Source organism: Parasteatoda tepidariorum, chromosome 3, assembly GCF_982258835.1.
Source record: "Parasteatoda tepidariorum strain Cologne lab strain chromosome 3, Ptep-v5.0, whole genome shotgun sequence".
Taxonomy (NCBI): domain Eukaryota; kingdom Metazoa; phylum Arthropoda; class Arachnida; order Araneae; family Theridiidae; genus Parasteatoda; species Parasteatoda tepidariorum.
In genome coordinates, this window is record NC_141757.1 from 83,744,864 (window position 1) to 83,767,279 (window position 22,416).

Here is a 22,416-nt window from a genome sequence, read left to right on the forward strand (position 1 = left end):
TAGTTGATTCTTAAGATACATGGATAATTTTTCAGACATGCGTGCAGTTTCTATAGTTGATTCGAAAGATATATAGATGATTTTTCAGACATGCGTGCAGTTTTTATAGTTGATTCTAAATATATATAGATGATTTTTCAGACATGCGTGCAGTTTCTATAGTTGATTCTTAAGATATATAGATGATTTTTCGGACATGCGTGCAGTTTCTATAGTTGATTCTAAAGATATATGGATGACTTTTCAGATATACGTGCAGTTTCTATAGATATAGAGAAAATGATTTTATTCTATGGATGCACGGGAAAAAATTCTGGTAAAACTACTGTTCTGAATAGTAATGATGTTTTTGGTAAAAAATACCGTATAATTCTGGAATAAAAACAAAATATACGGTTCTTATACGGTTCCATTCTTTTGGTAATTTTTCCGTTCAGAAGACAACGGTTTACCAGATATCTGGTTGTCAAAATTATAGTTATTCACACATTTCGTAATAGTTATCTACACATTTCGTAAAAAATACAAAACTAAAAATTTAATTTAATCGAATAAACGGTTCTACGGTTCAATTCTTTTGGAAATTTTTCCGTTCAAATGACAACGGTTTACCAGATATCTGGTTGTCAAAATTATAGTTATTCCTACACATTTTATAAAAAATACAAACTAAAAATTTAATTTAATCGAATAAATAGTTTTAATGCTAGGCTCTAAGGTAGCATGATAAAATTACCAAATTTTTATTGCGTTTGCCAAATTTTATCACATAAAACCATATTTTATTGTTCATTTTTACAAAATTGGTAGCAAGGCTCTTGGTAAAAATTATAAAATTTTTTGGTGTTCCCACAGTGCCAGAAACACGGTAAATTCTACCATATTCTAATAGTTTTGACCAAAATTTTTTTTCTTCAGTGTGTATTGAATTTTAAACACTATTATTGATAAAGTTAGTTGCAATATTATACTCATTAGCTCATGTAGTCACAATGTTTATTCTTAATGTTTATTCTTAATGCATATTTTACGAATATCTATTAAAAGGGAAATCAATAGGCTATGCATAATAAGAAATACAAATTTAACTGTAAGAGACGGATATTTATTTTACTGATTAATTTAATCACTTTGGAAAATATAGTGTGAATTACATAGCCCTGTAATATACTTCTAAAAAAATTTCTACGTAACTTTTACATTTTTACTCGCCTGTACAAGTTGAAAAAAAAACTTTTAAAATTCTTTTTAAATAAACTCTCCAATTCCAGTGTTGAAAATTTCTTTATTACTAACCTCAAAACTTGTTCTTTTAGCAAATTTTCATGTTTCGGACACAAGGAAAATTTTTGCTTGGAAAAGTCAGTAGAGTATGGGGCTTCCGGGATTTCCACTAAATATCGCCGCAATATTCAGAAATATCTTATTGGTTATATGAAAAGTGGAATTTGGATTATCGCACAGTGAAAAAAATTATGGTCAAATTATCAGAATATGGTAAAAATTATCGTGTTTCTGGCTCTACGGGAACACCGAAATTCTTGGTTGTTTTCACAAAAGTGCTTCATTTTTGGCAATGATTTTGATAAGAATAAGTATTAAATATTGTTTTATAATATGTGATAAAATTTGGGAAATGTCTAGAAATTTGATAATGTTATCATGATACTTTAAAGCATGGCATGAAAACTATTTATTCGGTAAAATTTACTTGTCCGTTTTGCATTTTTTACTAAATGTGTGGTAATAAGAGCTTTGTTTTGAATACCAGAAGTTTTGGTAAACCGTTACCATACGAACGAAGAAACTACCAAATGAATACCGTACATTTTGATTTTATTAACCAAAAGAAATTTTTTTTTAAAGAAAAATTAGAAATGTCATTATTTAGTAAGGCCATTTTTTCTCTCCATGCATAATGTTAATATTAAGCCCTTTATTTACAGGATATAGAAATAATTTCATATACAGGGTGATTCTAAAAAGATGGGCAAAATTTTAGGAAGTGATAGTACACACCCAAGCAAACAAGTTTTATCAAAGAATGCATAGTCGAAAACAAAACGCAAAACCGCTAGTGGGCATCAAAGTTTATGTTCTTATATGAGGCAAAAACACACACAAAGAACGATGAAGTTAAGTTATAAAAGCAAATTTAATGGCATGTGATTACAATAAGTATTCAAAACAATGGCCGGCAGCGGCTATTATGCACGCAGTACAACGGTGAAGAAAAGATAGGCGAACATTCTGAAACACCAGGCATATCAAGAACTTTCCCTGCAGCGGCCGAAAGCTTGGCGACAAGTAACGCAGCGCAGTAACTCACAACAGGAATGGAGCTTTTACATTTGCATCAAACAACTTTCCAAATGCGCCAGCACCTTTGCTGGGTGTGTACTATCACTTCATAAAATTTTGCCCATCTTTTTAGAATCACCCTGTATATATTACAATGAATATGTATTATGAATAACATTCCGAGGTCATATTTATAGACATTAAATATCATAATATAAAGTTTTAAATTTAACACATTTTAACTGAAATATTTAAAATTAAAGACATTTTTTATTGCATTTCAATTCAACCAATGATGTTAAAATTTTTTAAATTTATTTCGTCAAAAGTATCCATACTTTCAAAGAATCACTTAGTTTTCATTTTATATATAGATACATGCGTAAACTTTTTTCATGAAGGCAGTAAGCGATAAGGATCTTAAACTTATTACTTATCATTTTTACGTATCAGTGTTTTTCGTACATTTCCGAAAAAAAAAAATTTTTTTTTACGTAATACGCAAACATATAATCCTCAGCTGCAATAAAAGCTGAAATTCGTAAAATTTATCAGCAGAGATAAAACCTCCCATGTAGAAAAATTCGAAAGATTTCGTCAGTTTTGCTTGGAGAAGTGAAATACTCATACCTAATTATAGATTTCAACGATACGGAAATTTTAAAATATTTGCCCTGTTTCCTGCACAAAAGAGTCCCCAATCTTTTCCTTTTTTTTCTCCCGTTGTGTGTTTCTGCACGAAGTATTTCTGAGAGATCCCGTGGATGTCCTGAGAAATCCGCTTTTTGGAATGCTTCAAAGCGTGAGAATGTCTTAAAGAGAATGGTGGGGGACAAAAGGAGATTTCTCCGTGAGAAAGAAAACGAATATGAATTCTGTCTTTCTTGATTTTTTAAAATATTGAAGTTTGTGAAGAACTTTTTTAAACCTTATTATTGACTAGTGAAGAAAAGACCTTACGCATTGCTATGAGAATTTTTTTTTTCAATTATTATAAGGGGATAATATTGAAGACGTATTATAAAAATTGCTTGAAAAATCATAAAACTTTCACCTTGCTATAATCTTAAATCTAAATGCATTTATATATAATAGGATAGCATATTTTCATACTAGGGGCGATGGTTTTATCTTTGTCTTAAGAAAAGTAAGAATAAACACACTGAGAAAAAAAGTATGGAGAAAACTACCAGAATATGGTAAAGTATATCTTCTTTCTGGCTCAATGGGGAAACCAAAAACCTGGGTAATTTTTAGGAAAGTGCTTTTTGTAATAATTTTGGTAAATTTAAGAGTAAAATATGGCTTTATAATATGTGATAAAATTTGGTAATTTTATCATGATATCTTAGAGTATGGCATAAACACCATTTATTCGGTTAAATTTACTTTTCAATTTTTTTTTCTAAATGTGCGGTTATAAGAACTATAGTTTTGAAAACCAGAATTTCTGGAAAACATATGAAAGGAAAATTACCAAATGAATTTTTTAGATACGGAATATTTTTATAACCATATATATTTCAATTTCATTAACCAGAATTATATATGTTTATTTATATAATAACTGTCGTTGAAGAGAAGACCCAATTTTTGGGTTTACGATTACTAATTTTCAACTCCATGCCCTTGTAATTTTGAGCCCAATCCAGAAGACAAGGGAACTCCTGGATCAAGTATAAGGAGAAATTTGCCTTCGTGGAGAACTTTTTGATAGAACTAACCCGCATTTGAGTTACACGGAGAGGGAGCCTCTCACGGTTAGCCTAACGGCAAAGGAACTCTAACCCATGATCCATCTACCACTGAAGATATTTCAATTCAGCACTGTGGTCGATGCAAGCCAGAGGCGGATTCGTTTCGACCAGTCATTACTGGGATTCGAATCCGTTTCACCTCATTGAAAGGCGAATGCTCTATCCATTGAGCCATTGCGGCTCAATCAGAATTATATATATATTTTTAATAGATATGTCATTACCATACAGTACAGTAATTTTACCAGAATGTTTTCTTTATTCTTGTAAACCGTAGATACCACCCAATAGTTTTGTAAAATTTAACATAAAAGCAAAAACCTTACAATTCATTTCATAATAATATGTTGGTTCTTAAAGATTGGTACTGGCTTCTAGAAGTTTTGCATTTTTGTAGTTTTGTATTTCGTATTTTTGTACATCCCTGATTATATTTATAGACATTAAATTCCAAAAATATACAAAATTTTTGATGCATATGTTTTAACTAAAATACATGAAAGTAAAGGAATAATTTTATTTATTGCATTTGAATTCAACCAATGCTGAAAATTTTCAATTTATTTCGTCAAAAGTATCCATGTATTAAAACAATCACTTAGTTTTCATTTTATATATACACCTAAACTTTTTTCATAAAGATCTTTTTTGAAAAATCAATTAAACTTTTACTTTCCAACATTCTTAAATTTAAATGAATTTGGATATAAAAATAGGAAATGAACTTGTGCATTGCTATGAAATCTTTTTTGATCATCATAAGGAGACAACATATAAGAAGTATCATAAAAATTGCTTGACTAATCAATTAAACTTTTACTTTGCTATGTTCTTAAACTTAAATGCATTTTAAGCATTATAATATAGCATATCTTCCTATTAGTCACGATAGTTTAGTCTTTCTGTTATATAAGAAGAAATATGAATACACTGAGAATAAGTGGAGTCAAAACTACCAGAATATGGTAAATTTTACCGTGTTTCTGGTTCTGTGGGAACACCAAAAACCTGGATAACTTTTAAGGAAGTGATTTGGTAATGATTTTGTTAAATTTAAGAATTAAATATAATTTCATAATATGTGATAAAATTTGATAAATGTTCGAAAAATGTGATAATTTTATAATTTTAAATACCATATGTTTTAGTTTTATTAACCAAAATTACGTGTTTTTTTAACCAGAAATGTTTTTACCATACAGAACTGTCATTTTAACAGAATGTTTTTTTACGCTAAAGCAAATCATAAAATTAATTTGCTACAGTTGTGAAATATATCTGACAAGAATAATTTATGAAAATTAATTTTATTTAGAGAAGTAAAATAATAGTTGTTATTTTTATTTTTAGAAAATTAGAAGAATTTTTAGAATTTATTAAATACTTCATTTCAAGACGGTGTAAGTTCACATTAAATTCGTTTCCAAAAAATAAAATTTATTAGATAATTATGTTCTAAAAATTTTTATGTGAAAAAGTTGTTTGGTTTTACGGTTGACTTAGATTTTAGACTGTTGTTTGTTTTAAAGATAATTTCTATGATATTATGATTGTGAAAAAGAGTATACTTACCAACAGAAAAAATTACAAATCAATAATTAGCTTTCCTCAAATCTACTGAAAATTTTTATATGTTAGCTCTCACTTTTTTTCTTATAAAATAATTTTTACACCAATAAAATAGAATTAATGACATTTTCTTAGCAGACAAAAATATTTCAGAGTATGAGCTTTTTCTAAAATTTAATTATCACTTTGAAAAATTTTCCACCCCATGCTCATTTAAAATTTATCAGGGCAGAATTATACCTATCTGATAAAAAGATTTTTATGGTTTTTCCATTTAACGCTCTATAAGGCGATGAGAAGTACATTTCCTCCAAAATTCAATAATTTTTAATTATCGATGGAAAGATATATTCCCACGTATAATTTATGCAGTTATCTGTTGATAGCTTCAGAAATTAGAAAAAAATATCAATGGAGAAAGCTTTATTTACATAAATATGGGTAACAGTAGACGTTAGCGTGGGGTCAAGAAGAGAGACTGATACTGGGAAGGTTTTTTTTCCCTGCACTGTCAGAATTTTCTTTCTGAAATTATGGTAAAATTATCGGCAGCAGTCTGTCCATTCAATTAACCGTAAAATTTATGGTAAAGACCATTTTTAACCTTTATGATTTTGGAACCGTTTGCAGCTAGTATGGTTGAAAAACCATGAATACAAAGCTATACGATTTTTTATCCTTTTGAAACTAGCATAGTTTTAAAACCTTAAAAAAGAAATTTAACTGGACTTTGCAGATAGTTTAGCAGTTTTATGGTGTTGCCATCTATTCGTGAATGAGAGTATCGTATTCTAATAGTCCAGGGTCATAAATTAGGGAATGTAGGGCACTTTAAACTCTTCATCTATTGAGGGGAATTGAGGAAATATTGTGGTGTCAACACTAGAACTCAAATTTTCATTCTGTCGATTATGAAATTGACAAATTAGTCCTCTTGGCTATAACGTATACGAATCTGCAAGGAACTAAATGAATGGCTTCACTAGGTGGTCCTAGTCGGTGTGCTAAAATTCTGTTTTTTTAACCGTATTAAGTGAAAGTAGCCAAAAAAAACAGTTTTCTCACAGTTAATAGTTTGAATACTATCTTATTTATGGTTATTTGTCCTGTTTTGTTCGGATACGGTAAAAAAACAATTAAATAAATTGTTATTTAATCGTTTCTCCGGAGAAATTTCTAACGTTGTGCGTTCATTCATTCGATCATTTCTCAATGAGTTTATTTGTATTTTAAAAAAAAATTATTAATAAAGACAGAAGTTCAAGTTCATGACCAATTTTTCACAGTAGGAGAAATTTCGAAAAATTCTCACCCATCCCCCCCCCCAAAAAAAAAGGTTTAAAAACAAAATTAATTCTCGGTAATAAGTTAAAGGAATTTCTTCTTAAAAATCAATTTGAATCCCAAAAATATTTTAACATACTAGAAAAAAAGAGGAATTATAAAGGTTTAATTTAATAAGGTTTAATTTAATAAAAAAAGATTAATAAGAGTATTTTCGATTAGCACAATTTTCGATTTCTAAATATATTTTAGGTTACCGAAACCACTGTTCCAAGTTCTACAACATTTTTTCCATTTCTTTTTTTAAAATTCAGCAATTCTTTCCGCAAAATATTTACTTAGAAACAACGAAAACATGTTTTGCGCATGCCCGGCTTTCAGTTAAACCCTCCTTTTTACACAAAACTTCCGATGCAGTGTATAAATGGAATTGATTCGTCATTTCTTAATACACCAAGTGTCAAGTCATCGAGTCATTATCGACAATTTCTGACACCTTCATTCCAGAAAAGAATAAAATGCGTGACTCGTTCTAGAGTTCTCTCTCAGAATTCCTGTTCTAAGGCAAAGTTTTGTAGTTGTCAATGCGTCAAATTCCCAAATTGACTTTTTGTCATGAAGCGAAAAGCAGCGTGCTATTAAATTTGTCTTACTCGTTTCCTCTAAGGCTGTTTTTGTCTACGTAAATCCATCACTTAAAGAAAATGCTGGCAAAAGTTTTTTTTTTTCTCCCTTGCTTAAAAAATATCTATTTGCAGAAATAGGTTATTCCGTGGATCCCATAGAAATTGAGCAGGTGTTGGCACAAATCAAATATTGATTGGGATCTGTATGGGTTCTGACTCCCATACAGGGGTCACCTGATGAAGAGTGACCACGCCCACGTAAAGTGATTGTGCCAGATGGTCAAGCTGAAAAAAGTCCTTTTTATTCCCTATTAACCTGGGCTGTTTCATAATGCCAGACGTGATTTTGTGATATTGTCCGCTTCATTTTTGATAGGGGTTAAAGTTGAGTTGATCTTTTGATAATTAATATTTCAGATAGAATTTAGAATACGATAGTTTAGTAATTTTTGTTGAATTTTCAGAGCAATTTTGAATTTTTTTACCATAAGAAGAACATTCCCAGTTAATTAGTTTTTAAATTATTACACAAATCTATTGTTTTAAAGTAATTTTATGATTATTGGAAATCTAAGCATTGTAAGGTGAATTTTTCAGTTTCATAGATTACTTGTTAATAATATACTGTATAGATTTATGGTATATTATATATATATATATATATATATATATATATATATATATATATATATATATATATATATATATATATATATATATATATATATATATAATAAATAAATAGATACAGGAAAACACGAAGAAAGTTTAAGAAAAACAATAATTTTTTATTTTTTATTTTTATATATATATAAACTGTTGTTTGTTATTTTTTTACTTATTATTTCCCCCCTTTTTTTCATATAGGTCTATAATTTTTCTTTGTTTTATTCTTCATTTTGAATTCATTTGAAATTATTATATAGCAGGATTTTATAGGTTTTTGAAAAAAGGTCAAGCAATGAATAAAAATTTGTAAAATATGTGAAAGATTGATCTTCCAGTAACGTATTTTCGAACGATTTGCATAAGTTCATCAACACTCTTTTTAATATGCTTCATACGAAACGATTCGATGCATTATTCAAATCTAGCAAAATATTTTATTCGAAACAGTTTCAACTACTAGTTTATTTGCAAGTGGTAATTAAGGGAATGTGTCACGCAATTAGATTATATATCAATACAGGAATATTATTCTGGAAATATTCGAAATATTTCAGTGTAATGAATATAATTCTACCGCAATTTTCATCAATAATGAAAGGGTTTATTCAAAACAAAAAACAATATATTTTTAGTAATCACTATTAATCTATAGCATAATTGCAGGGTTAAGCCAAAAGTAATTGGCCATAATTTTTCTAAAATTGATATTTTTACATTTCCTCGCATTGTGACAGAAAAGTATTTTACAAGAATTTAAAATAACCATTATATGAATAACGCGATTTATAACCATTATTTAAATAACACCATATTTGGTGTTTTCCAACCAAAAACACTCTCTGAAAGCTTGAGATTGAGGGCTTATTATTATAATTTTTGCCAACTGCTCTCTAATTATAGAAAGATCATATGCCTCAACTAATGATTTTTTTTTACAATTTAGATAATACTATTGCTATGGGTTGCAAAAATGAGCAACAATACGAAAAGTTAATTAAAGAAAAATGAAGGAAGATAGATATGTACAGTTCGATGTTTTTTCTTAGGAAGAAGTCTATTTTTTTCAAAAATTTTTAAAAGTAATCACAATGTTATTGGCCCTTCTAACTAATAAAATATACAATACAACGTTCTTGCAATAACCACCATATGCGTCAAGAATGTGGGGCAGTCTTATTTTGATGACATAGTTAACAAGCGGCTTTGCAAATATTTCTATTGGTAAGGTCGAGTATGAAGCAGAAAACATTGTTTTATAGTCTTTCTATATAAAAGAGTCAATTGTTGATGACTTTAAAATTTGGTAAAATAAATCTTTAGATTGTATACAGAAAACAAGATATATTTATGTTTTTCCTTTTTTTTAATTAATTTTTTAAAATCATCAGCCAGATAACAAAATTCTCATAAAATTACCGTAGTGTATAGCAATGACATTTATGGTTAAAAAAAACCCCCCAAAAAATTCTGGTTAAAAAAACTCAAAATATTTTTTTATTTAAACCATTCCTTTGGTAATTTTTCTGTTCATATGGTAACGGTTTACCGGAAATCTCGTTTTTTAAACTTATAGTTCTTATTACCACACATTTAGCAAAAAATACAAAACTTATGACTAAATTTCACAGAATAAATCATTTTTATGCTACGTTCGAAGGTGTCATGATGAAATTTCAAAATTTTAATACTTATTCTAAAATTATATTTTATTTTTAGTTTTAGCAAAATCATTATCAAAGCGCTGCGGTTAAAATTACCGAACTTTGTGTTGTTCCCATAGAGTCAGAAATACGCAAATTTGACCAGATTCTGGTACTTTTGACTATATTTTTTTTTCAGTGTGGTTAATTTTTAAAATATTAAAAAAGTTAGAACAATGTTTAAAATATGAATAATGTTTAGTTAAAAAAAAACAGAGTCTTTTTACTTAGAAGAAAAGCATTATTAATATTATTTTTTTTTAATAGTCCAAAAACCGTCAGGCAATTTTTTCTTTGACAAAGAATTTTTTTTTCGATATCTGCAAAGCTAATTTTCCATTTAGTAATTAAGGTTTCGCATCAGATAAACGTGGAAATTCCAAACGTACACAGAAGATATTAAACATAGAAACAACAGCGATATTACGTCTGTTTTACTATGCTTATTAAGTCAGCTCATTTCCCTCATTTTATTAGATAAGAAACGAGAAATTTCGCTAGAAATGACAAACATTCGCATAAGGAAACAAATAATGTGCGCAAATAAATTAGATTCCCCAACTCATAAAAATATGTCGCGATTAATCGATAAAGATCATGTCCCCCCACAAAAGTGAGTTCTGATTCAGATATTCTGTATCTTCATCGTACTTTGCAGGAAATGAATACTCCAGTAGGGAGATAGTGTGTCCCAGGCAATTGGAGATCGATCACGTGTTTTGGGGAGATGGAATGACTTTTATTTTTTCCACATCGATGATTACAGTGCCATGCTGCGGGAGTGGTTGAGATTGCAAAGACAAATGAAAATTCGATGCAAATGTAGAAATGAAGGTTCTCGAAGCACCAACTAACTTTTGCAGTAAAAGATACATCGATGAAAATTGATTAAATTCTTCTTAATTGGTATGTTTAATATTTGAAAGGTTCATTTGGATTGGAGAGGAGGGTTTGTTGTTGCAATTTAATGACTAGGCAAGTAGCATGAATGAAGTATTGGGTATCAAAACATAGCGAATCCTTGATAAAGAGTTTTGAGAAAAATCGAGAAAAGTATTAGTATTGGTGCTTATATCATTGAGTTTTAGTTATTTTAATAAGTCTTAAAATTATGTCAAAAATTGTTGGGACATGTAATATTTTTTAAGGAGAATTTTTTTTAGAAGAAAAAGTTTTTATGCCATCAAATCTCGAAACTCAGCTCTCAATCATTTTTTAAATATAAGTAAAGCTTAATAAAGTGATTTCTTGCATTATAAGAGAATTTGGTACAACGTTTAACCATGATATTTGTTTCTTGAACCATAATACGGTGGAAATATTTTGAGATCTCAAAAAAAAAAAAAGAAAAAAAAAAAGAAAAGAGTATTAATTATGTAGAAAAAGTTTATTATGCACGATAATATGGTTCAATTTAGAATCATATTTCAGTTACATTAAATTTGGACGAGATTAATTATTAAACCCCGAAAGACCCCTGAAAGTAGTGTAAATTAATATTTAACGAAAAAGTTGACAGATTTTATTGTTAAATATTAGTTTACACTAAATAAAATTAAAATTGGATAACTTAAACTTTTTATTAAAATGGATTTAGTTTAAAGGTAGCATAGCAAATTAAAATTATTATGTTCTTATATATCATTTCCACACCTTTTAAACTTACTTTAAATTATAAAATGACTTTTAATCAATTAAAATTTTCTAAAAGAAGCGACTTTGAATTAAAAAGGATTTTTATCAAAGAAAAATTTAAAACATGATTGTTGTGAGCAACAAATTCATTAATTTATGTTCCAAACTGTTTTCATTAACAGTTCTTAAAAACAAAACTGATTAATTTAGAGCATTCTGTTTACTAGGAATAACATTGTTCTCCAAATCAAAGGATGTTCGTAAAGCAGCAGTTGGAAAAATTAGATTAACTAAACGACTATTAATTTTCCGAACAAAAAGGCAGCTTACATCACCACAATATAGGTGCATTTTTCAATTCTGCCCTCTTTTAACAATCCCCTATTGTTTCCCTACCCTTTGTTTCAAATAACGGAGTAAAAATAATTCTTTTGTAAAAATCAGAGCGGAATTATGGGATAACAGAAGATTTGGCGGTAATGGAGACAGTCGCGCGCTGGCGGTCGCCAAAACTTAATCTTTCCAGCCTTTTCAACGAGCTTAATGGGCCGAATTGAATAAACTCTGCTCCCTCCTAAAACTCTTTCGAATTCACAAGAACAGTGACGAATAATTCCTCATTTATTAAATTGCCTTTGTGATGGAATGGCATGAGGGCGTGTACAGCAAAACTTAATAAAGACACTCGCAAAAATAAAACGTCACAATATTTGTTTTCTTGGCGATTAATAGATTGCTGATGCTCTCTTGAACGGAAGATGATTTATTTATGTTATGGAATTTTTATTTCGTTAATACTGTATTTAAAGGAAAAATCGGAGTAATATATTAAAATATTGACTTATGTCGTAAAGGGTGTAGAAAAGGTTTTAAGAAAGTAAAAATTTATTTCGTTAGAATTGTTCTTTAATGTATTGTTCACTTATGTTTAAATATAACTAAATTTGCTTTACGTTTTGAAGGAAAATATAAAATTTAACATTGTCGACTCTAAAAGTCTACTATTTTGCTACCAATTCTGGGTGTCTATTTGAGTAATTCTAATTTATGTAACAAATTAACAAAGTTACAAATAATTGCTTAATTTTTGTTGTTGTTCGAATTTATTTTCCAACAAATGTTTTTCTTCAAATTTTCTTTTAAAAATTAGAAGGGTACTTTAAATTTTTTGGGTAGCAATTTTTTGAAATATACTCATTTAGAAAATCTCAAAAATTCCCTATAGTCTAAATGGCTTCACGTTTTCTAACAAATCAGGATATCTAAATTTTCCCGTTTGGTTAAGTTGAGGATATTTTTTCAACCAATTCCCTTTCTGAATTCCTAGACAAATAACGGGAGAAACCCAAAAACGCGTGACTGTTCCATATTTTCAATGCTAGATAAATTTGTACCAAATCCCAACATTCCTGCTATGGTAAACCATCTATGTAATAAATGGAAAAATTCAACGTAATCAGTTAAATAAACTTAATCTAAAATAATAAAATATCTATTTATTAAACAAGCCTAATTATCTTGGATGTTCTAGCTTTTGAAATTATTCTATAGCAAACGGGCAGACGAAAATAAATTTGGAAACAATAGCCGTAGAAATAAAAAAATAAATTATTGAAAAAAACGTGAAAAACACGGAACGACTCAATGGTCAGTTTCGAAGACTCAAAAGAAAAACACACTTATCTTCTCACTACAGCGAAGAGAGATCTGTAGAAAATTGATTGGAGTCATAAAGTACACTGGTGGACAAGATTAAGAGATGGAAAGCATTTTCGAACATTTCTCCAAAAATACCTCACAAAACCTGGACAGTTAATTGCCATATATGGTCACTGTAGCGCTATTGGTCCTGAGATAAGTTTACGTATTCTTGTGGGCGTTGCTAAACCAACAGGAGGTATAAAAGTCCGCATCGAGCTGTTCATCTCATTCCACTCTTCAACACAGTTGCAGAATTTAGTGCATTTTTTTAATAATCTTGTAGTTTTTTGCTGGTTTTTAGGTGAAATGAGTGAACATCATCGCTTAGACGAAGGTATGAGGTGGAGAATTGTGGATAGACTTGAGGAAGGCCAGTTCCAAGCTCAGATTGCTAGGGAATTGGATATAACACCAAACGTCATTTCAAATTTGTGGAGTCAATTTAAAACTAGTAGAACAGTATGCAGACGACCAGGACAAGGTCACCCGAGGGCTACAACAGCCAATGAAGACCGGTATTTGTTCCTTTCAGCTAAGCGCCAGAGGACGGCTACAGCCACACAATTGTCTAGGGGCCTCGCGGCTGCTATAGGAACATCAATTTCGAGTAAGACAGTTTCCAGGAGACTCCATGAAAGAGGGCTGTATGCCAAGAAGCCCGTTATCTGCATCCCACTCCCTCTCTCCCACAAAAGAGTGCGTGCAAAATGGTGCAGAGAAAATCAGAATTGGACACAGCTTCAAGTCACAATTCAGTCCACAACCTGATTCTGGACGGTTATTGATATAGAGGGAACCTGAAACCCGATACCATCCCAACAACATTATCGAAAGGGATCATTCTGCTGGTGGAGGACTCATGGTTTGGGCAGGGATCATGTAAGAAACCCTCACACCGCTCCATGTGTTTGACAATGGTTCCGTGAATGCCCAGAGGTACAAGCAGAAGGTCCTAGAGCCCCATGTGCGTCTTTTCAGGGGCGCTGTTGGCCCTGAGTTCATTTTTATGAACGACAATGCGCTACCACATAGGGCTCTCATGGTTGACGAGTGTCTGGAAAGCGAGGATATTCAACGAATAGATTGGCCAGCCAAATCCCTTGACCTGAATCCTCTTGAACATGCTTGGAATGCTCTTGGGAGAGCTATTGCGATACGCCAACCTCCCCCCAGAACCATTCTGGAGTTAAAAATTGATCTGGTGGAGGAATGGGAGGGTCTTTCTCAAGTCCTCCTTAACTCCCTTCTTAACAGCATGCATACTCGTTGTGCATGCTGTCTGTCTGTCAGGGGCTACCATACACCATACTAGAGGCAACACACACTGTACAAGCCTCACTTTTATTTTATTTTATTTTATAACCGTCGTTGTACAGCCGACCCAATTTCATGGGTTTACGACTACTAACTTTCAACTCCGTAGCCTTGTAATTTTGAACCAATCCTGAAGACAAGGAAACTCCTGGATCAGTGCCCCCAGAGGTATTGATTTGTTGTGGGAACATGGAGGACTTTGAGACTCGACAGATTTAACGTGCATCAGTCACCATTTACTACACGAGGAGTCTTCGGCCGGCGAGGATCGAACCCACGACCTCTTGGATACGGGCCCAGCGCCCTACCAACCAGGCTATCCCGGCCCCCTCACTTTTATTGTCATCTTTTATCCTTAAGTTCAGACTACATTGGTTTTATTGGCAATAGGTCTTGCCAGTGAATGGCACTTACATTTTTGTTTCGCATACTTTATTATTATGGAATAAGCTATATCCATACCAAATTTAATTTATTTATATTCAGTATTTTTTTGGGAGATATTTGGGAAAATGTCTTCCCTCTCTTAATTTTTTGTCCACCAGTGTACTTTCATTCATTTAAAAAAAAAAAACAGAAAAAATTATATTTTACATCAAGAAAAGTAACATCAGATCATCAGAAAATAAATATTCTAAATTATTTGTACGTTTTCACCTTTGAAATCATCATTCAACGTTTAATACATTTTTATACTCTGTTCTTCTATGCTCAAACCATATTTTTATCTCTATGACAATTATTGTGTCAAATATTCGAATTTTTAAAAAATTCAATGCAAAAATTCGAACTTTTTTCATAATCTTAACGAGAGCGGCAAAATTCAAGTGGGTTGGCGTACCTTTTAAGCGTTCAGTTATTTGTAAGTCAGTTTAATTATCAGAAGAAAACACATTGTAAAATACACTCTATAACAAAAAAGTCGACGCACCGAGAAGCAATCATCCGATCGCTTTGAAATTTCAGATTACAGTGGTGCATGGCTCGATCAGGCTGGAATGATGCCGACTGGGGCAACACCTACTAGAAGGTCAAGGCCTGCTGGCTGAGCGATTTCAACCCCGTGACGTCACGATCAGAAGGTAGCGTCTGTAGGCGGGTAGCTCCTCGGTGAGAACGCCATTCCTGGACGTAAACGTTATTACTATGAATGTTGTCAACATATAAAGTTTGATTAAAGAGATATCGAAGTAAGTAAAAGATGCTATTTTTATTTTACTAAAGTGTTATGTTTGATAACAATATATTTATCTCTAATATGTTGTAAATTAAGTTTGAATTCAGATTGAAACTACGTATTTAATTTAACTTTAATTGTTGTTATGTTGTGACTCGTTATTTGAGTCTCTAATGTATTTATACGTGTTACCTGATCTAATTGCATTTGAATTATGAAATAACTTAATTTAGTATTCAAATATAAAATTACAAAAGCATTCGATTGTGTTTTTTATTCATACTTCATGAGCTAAAGCATCTTAAATGAAACTAAGCGATTGAAATGGACTTAGAAATTGTTAGTACAATATTTATTGTGCTTCTGCTCAAGATTTTAAATAGCCCTAGAATTGTGATATATCTTAATTTATAAATTATACATTGCAGTATGTTTGAATTATAGATTTATAGAATGCATATTAAAATATATTAATTTTAGTAATTGGTAGTAATTAAATTTAAACACATTTTAGTAAAAAGTACCAGATATGTTTAGCTTATGAATATTGATAGAATTTACATTTGTTGATATTTAGCTACTAAATCTAATATGCCTGAGAAGAATTTTAATATAGAAGAATTTCTAAATGTACCAATATTTGGGGATAAAAATATTAGTTTTTAATACTATATCAAGGTTTGGTGTCATTGTTTACTAATAGTTCTTGCGTGCTGTTAAAATACTTTTAGAAGAAGTATTTGGAATCAAGAAAATTTTAGTAAATAAATTATTTCATTGAACGCTTATTTTAGAGATTGTTAACTATATGTAGCAGAACTTCATTTATGTTAACCAAAACTTAAGAAAATTTATTTAAGAATTCGGATAACTAAGAAAAAAATTTTTACATATTTTTTGGGAAGTAAAACAATTTTTTTTTGATTTTCATTATTCCAATGACAAATTAAGGTAGATGTTGATAAATTAATATTTTAGTTTCAGCCATGAGTCTTAATGTCTGTTTATTTTTCAGGCATCAAGCATGGTTTTAAGTTTGTTGCTTTATCTTGTGCCCAGGGAACTATGATGATAATCTTAAAAAGTCAGTATCTTGGTTTCTACAAGACACACAGCTGCAGCTATTGTTATGTGATTCATTTATGCAAAAAATATTTATAATTTGTTTTTAACTAAGAATATTTGCTTAAATTTCTAAAGATTTATTGTAATGTTTAAATTAACAAGGATTATCACTTTTGCTTTCCAAAAGTAGATTGTTTTTCATCACCCCTTTTAAAAATAAATATATAATTATTATTGTTTATTGTAAAATGATTAATTACGTCAAGACTTTTAAAAATAAATATTTAATTATTATCATAAATTGTAAAATAAATAATAGGAAGGTCATAGGAATTAAAAGCTTCAATTTAATCTAAAATGTTTAAAAGTTTTAAAACTGCATTGTAAATAATAGTCTTTTTTTTCATGAACTTCTTGTTTACTTTTAAAACTTAATTTAGTTTTAATTATTGGGTGATGTAAGGCAACTACTTGCATTATTTACATTATATTTTGTGGTACATCTCATAAGAAAACTACAATTTTGTTTTCGCTAGTATATATTTCTTATCCTCTAAATATAGTTCAAAGTTCCATAAGTACGAGATATTTGTGTTTTTTTTTTTCGAAAAGGAAAATTTAGTTGACAATTTATTTAACTCCAGATTTAATTTAAAGTATAGAATGGTATTTAAAAAGTAAGTGGAATATTTTAGATTATGTATAGAAATTTCTGCATTTCATTCAATATTTTATTTAATTTACTATCCTTTTTCATTTTCTTCCTTCGAATAAACAACAAGTTTTTAAAATATGTTGTTACCAGAGCAAAAGTGTCGGGTAATTTGAATGGTTCATATATGATAAAGTATTTAATAACTACTATACAATCATTAGTAATTTACTGTTATATTTTTACATGTATATTAACAGTTTTATCAACTATCAGCATTTTCAAAAAAGATAGTTTCATTAACATGGACGGTAAAATACAGTATGTAATCAAATATTTTGAATTATCCATGAAATTTTTTTAGCCAATTTTTGTTTGCCTTCTGGGGTTATGTTTTAAAATAAAATGTAGGGCTATACATTTGCCTGCTGTACAATCATTAGTAATTTATTGTTTTGCTTTTACAGTATATTAACAGTTTTATCAACTGTCAGCATTTTCGTAAAAGATTGTTTCATTAGCATACACGGTAAAATACAGTATGTAAGCAGATATTTTGAATTATCCATGAATTTTTTTTACCAAATTTTTGATTGCTTTCTGGGGTTATATTTTAAAATAAAATGCTTGGAAATTCGGTCATTTAAAAATATATGACATTTGCCATATATTTTCTTCAGAAGTATAGATACTGGTGATAATCTTGAAATTGCAAGTAATGATATAATTTAATAAGTAAAAATTTCATTCATTATTTATATTGGTGTACTTTTTATGCTCCTGTTATTTTATTAAGGGAAGAGATTAATAGATAATGGTCAGTATATAAATTTGATGTATTATGGTAGAGTTTTCTAGATATTTTGCTGTCTTGTATGTCGAGATGGTATACTGGGAATTTTAGTCAGAAAAAATTTACAGTCTTGACCTTTTTCCCAATTTGCACCCATGACTATAATGAAATTATATTGATAAAGTAAAATGTTAGGATATTTGGTCATTTAAAAATATATGACAATTACAGTATGTTTTCTTCAGAAGTGTGGTAATCTTGAAATCGCAAGTAATGATATAATTTAATAAGTAAAAATTGCTTTCATTATTTATACTGGTGTACTTTTTATGTTTCTGTTATTTTATTAAAGGAAGAGGTTGACAAATATTTTTTGTTCAGTATATAAATTGGATATATTATGGTAAAGCTTTCTAGATATTTTGCATATGTCTTGTATGTCGAGGTGGTAAGTTGGAAATTTTATTCAGAAAAAAATTTCAATCTTGGCTTTTTTCCTCAACTTGCAAGCATGATTATAATGAAATTATATTAATAAAATAAAAAATTTTCAAGGTTCCAAATTTTTGTTTGCCATATGGCGTTATGTTTTAAAATAAAATGTTTGGAAATTTGGTCATTTAAAAATATATGACAATTAAAATGTTTTCTTCAGAAGTATAGTAATCTTGAAATTGCAAGTAATGATATAATAATTGATATATGTTTGAAAATAAAATTTTTAAAAATTTTATTTGCTTTTGTATACATATTTTCTCTTCACTGATTTAAATAAAGATTTTGTTCTATATATATGTTTGTGTCATTATTTTAAAGCATACTTATACTTTATGATAAAATTAATCTTCATATACTTAATTACCTCATTCATAATGTTCTAGTCTATATCATCAAAGTAATGATTCAGCTTATTTAATAACTCACATAAAATCATTTTTAACACATGTATGTAAAACAGAAGAACATAGAGAGAAATTAGACCGACAGATGCTAATTTGTCAATTTACTGCAGTAAGTAAAAAAATTTCAGAATAATTATATAAATTGGCTATAAATATTTCAAAGGTTTATAAAGGATAAACATTTGCTTTTATTTTCTTAAGTGTTCTTTTCAATAACATTTTGTTTCCATCAATGAATGTTAAGTAATAATTTTCAATTCTTAGGAAAATATTTTTATTTTTAATCAATTGATATTTATTTAATATGATTGATTACTCTTAAAATAGTTTAAAATAGAAATTTATTCGTAAAAAAAGGTTTGGATTAAATCTTATGAAAGTAATCCAAAAAAATTTTTAAAAACTAATCTAAGATTTATTACTGAGTTTATTTATTTTTCATCATGATTTTTTCCGTCTTTTGGCTCATTTTAAATTTATTATTTTAAGGCAAGGATTATATATACACAATTATTTAGATCATAAAAAATTTTGATTCTTATTTTTAACTTATAAAAATGAAAGAAAAAACAATAAATCGAATAAAACTAATAAGGAATCGACTATCCTCATATCTTCACAACCTCCTCTGATCACTTTGAAGGTAGAAAACAGCAACGCTCTTTTCTGCCTTCTGATCGTGACGTCACAAACAAGCTCCCAGGCGTGACTGGGGACGTATAGTCTTCAGCGACGAATCCCGCTTCCAACTGTGTCCTGACGATCATCGAAGACGTATTTGGAGACGCACAAGGCAGAGGGGGGATCCTGCCTTCACTATTGCACGCCACACCGGCCCTAAACAAGGTATTATGGTCTGGGGTGCCATTTCCTTTGACAGCCGGACCCCTTTGGTCGTCATTAGAGGTACACCTACTGCACAGCGGTACGTCAACGACATCCTAAGACCTGTTTTGCTACCGTTCCTTTTGCAGCGCCCTGGGCTGGTTTTTCAGCAGGACAATGCCAGACCACATACGGTACGCGTTGCTATGAACTGCCTGCAAGCTAGTCAAACTCTTCCTTCGCCTGCCAGATCACCAGATTTCTCTCCCATCGAGCATGTCTGGGATATGATGGGAAGGCGATTGCATCTGCCACGGAATGTTGACGTCCTCGTTCGACAATTGGATCGAATTTGGCTGGAAATACCGCAAGAGACCATCCGGGAGCTTTATCGGTCTATGCCACGCCGTGTGGCAGCTTGTATCCAGGCTAGAGGTGGGTCAACACCTTATTGAACTTGTTACTGTAACTCTGCAATAAATTATTCAATTGTTCTGAAATTTTAATCATTTACTATACTGTACATTGTCTTCCTATCCACCAATTTTCGTTTCAATCGGACAACTCCTTCTTGGTGCGTCGATTTTTTTTGTTATAGAATGTAGAATCGAATGTGTTGATAACTAATTATTAAATATTAATGTCGGAAATGTAATTGTAGAATGTGAACAGAGTTTCTCTATGCTTTAAATCAGCTGTCCTCAAACGGTGTTTCGTGGAAGATTTAAAGGTGTTTCGTGAGTTAGTATTTTTTATAATCAGTGATGAATTTTGAAATCTCTGATTATATTTAGATAAAACTTATAATTCATATTTTATTTTAATCCACAGGTTGCCATTATGAATTCATTTGAAGTGAAATATCGAAGAAATAGAAATGGCATTTTTAAAAAAGAAAATGTAATATTTCTAATGACTATATATTGAATAAATTATGAAAAGGATTCATAAAATATTGCATTAGTATTTTCGTATCGCGCTTTTCAAATTAAAATAAATAAACTAAATTCTTGAAAATGAAATATGTTTACTTAATAACTATTTTCAATGTTTATAGCAATTTTTTTAATCTTTTATTTTGAAGTAAACCACAATTCGGCTTATTTTATTAATTTTTAGCTTATGCATATACATCAAAAAGAAATATAACTCGACTAGATGTGACACAAGTACTGCAAATTTGACTGTCAGACATTAAACCTAATTAAGATTATTAATAATAAAACTATAAAAAATCTTCATTCCTCTAATTAAATATTTGAAAAATAATCTTTTATAGGTTATAACACTCACAAATACGTTAATAAACATTATTTGTAAAGTCTGTATCATAGGCACTTCTACATCATGGGCACAATACATTTATCTTGTTTTCTTTATGTTAATGATGTGCTTTTTAAGGGAGGAGAGGGGTCAAAAACTTTCACAAACAAGTCTAGGGAAGATTTAATTTTGTTATCTATTTTTAAAAATTTTATTTGGTAAAACTAATTGTTGTTCACCTACATATATTTCTTAATATTAAATCAAATGTACTTTAATTATTTTATCAGATAAATTTCATATTTTATAATTTAATTATAAAAATATTTTCTCAGAAATTCCTTCTCTGAATTGGATAAGTATTTCGTTAAAGCTTTTGTTCCAGATCTTTCAGAAATAGTAAATTACTTTACTTGAAGAAGAAAAGCTTCTCCAAGATACTACTGAAATTCCTCTTTATTATAAATAATAAAACATAATTCATTTTTATCTCTTTATGCATCATTGAATGAAGTATGAAAATGGGATAGAAAGTATTATATAAAAATTAAAAACATAAATTTTAAGTGGTTTATTTTCAAAAAGATAATTGAATATATAGCTGTCTTCTTTATGATATGAATATTAAATAAGTAAATTACAGTAAGAGAAGACGCAATCGAGAAAGCAGAAAGGTCATATAAAATTAACGAGATAGTTTGAGTTTATCCCAGAAAATGCTTTTAGAAATGCATGATTGAGTAAGCTAAATATACTTTTTGAAATGAATAGCCATTTAATTTATACATAGCAGGTATGACTTTAAAAGAAAAAATATGTCGCTTTACAAGGAAGTCTGTAAGGAATTTTAAAATTTCATAATACGGAGTGTGCGTCGTTTTTTTGTTAAATGGAAAGTATGGATAGTCTAAATAAATTATTAGAAAAGACAATCACGCTTATTCTCCTTACAATTTAGAAATTTGTTGAAATAAAATTTTTTAGACACACATTATTTTAATCATTTTATTTTGTTGTGTTTTTTATATGAAAGAACCTAAAATGTGCAATTCACTTTTAAAATATTCATTCCTGTTTTCTTCAAAATTCAAGGAATGGAAATATTCTCTTTCAAAGTGTTTTTTTAAATCTATTTTTTTATTAGCTGCAGATTTTATTCGTTTTTCGCAAAATCAATTTTAGT

The 22,416-nt window shown here is 29.5% G+C and overlaps 1 protein-coding gene and 1 long non-coding RNA gene across 4 annotated transcripts in view; one reads left to right on the forward strand and one right to left on the reverse strand.

Annotated features, from left to right (window-relative positions):
* Positions 1-22,416, reverse strand: part of LOC107449163 (uncharacterized) — a 207,075-nt gene that overhangs the window by 46,210 nt on the left and 138,449 nt on the right. The gene's annotated exons all lie outside the window — the stretch shown is intronic.
* On the forward strand, positions 15,607-19,035 carry LOC147813929 (uncharacterized). Its single transcript, XR_015432619.1, has 2 exons — positions 15,607-15,746; positions 16,749-19,035. It is a non-coding gene; the product is annotated as an uncharacterized LOC147813929 (long non-coding RNA).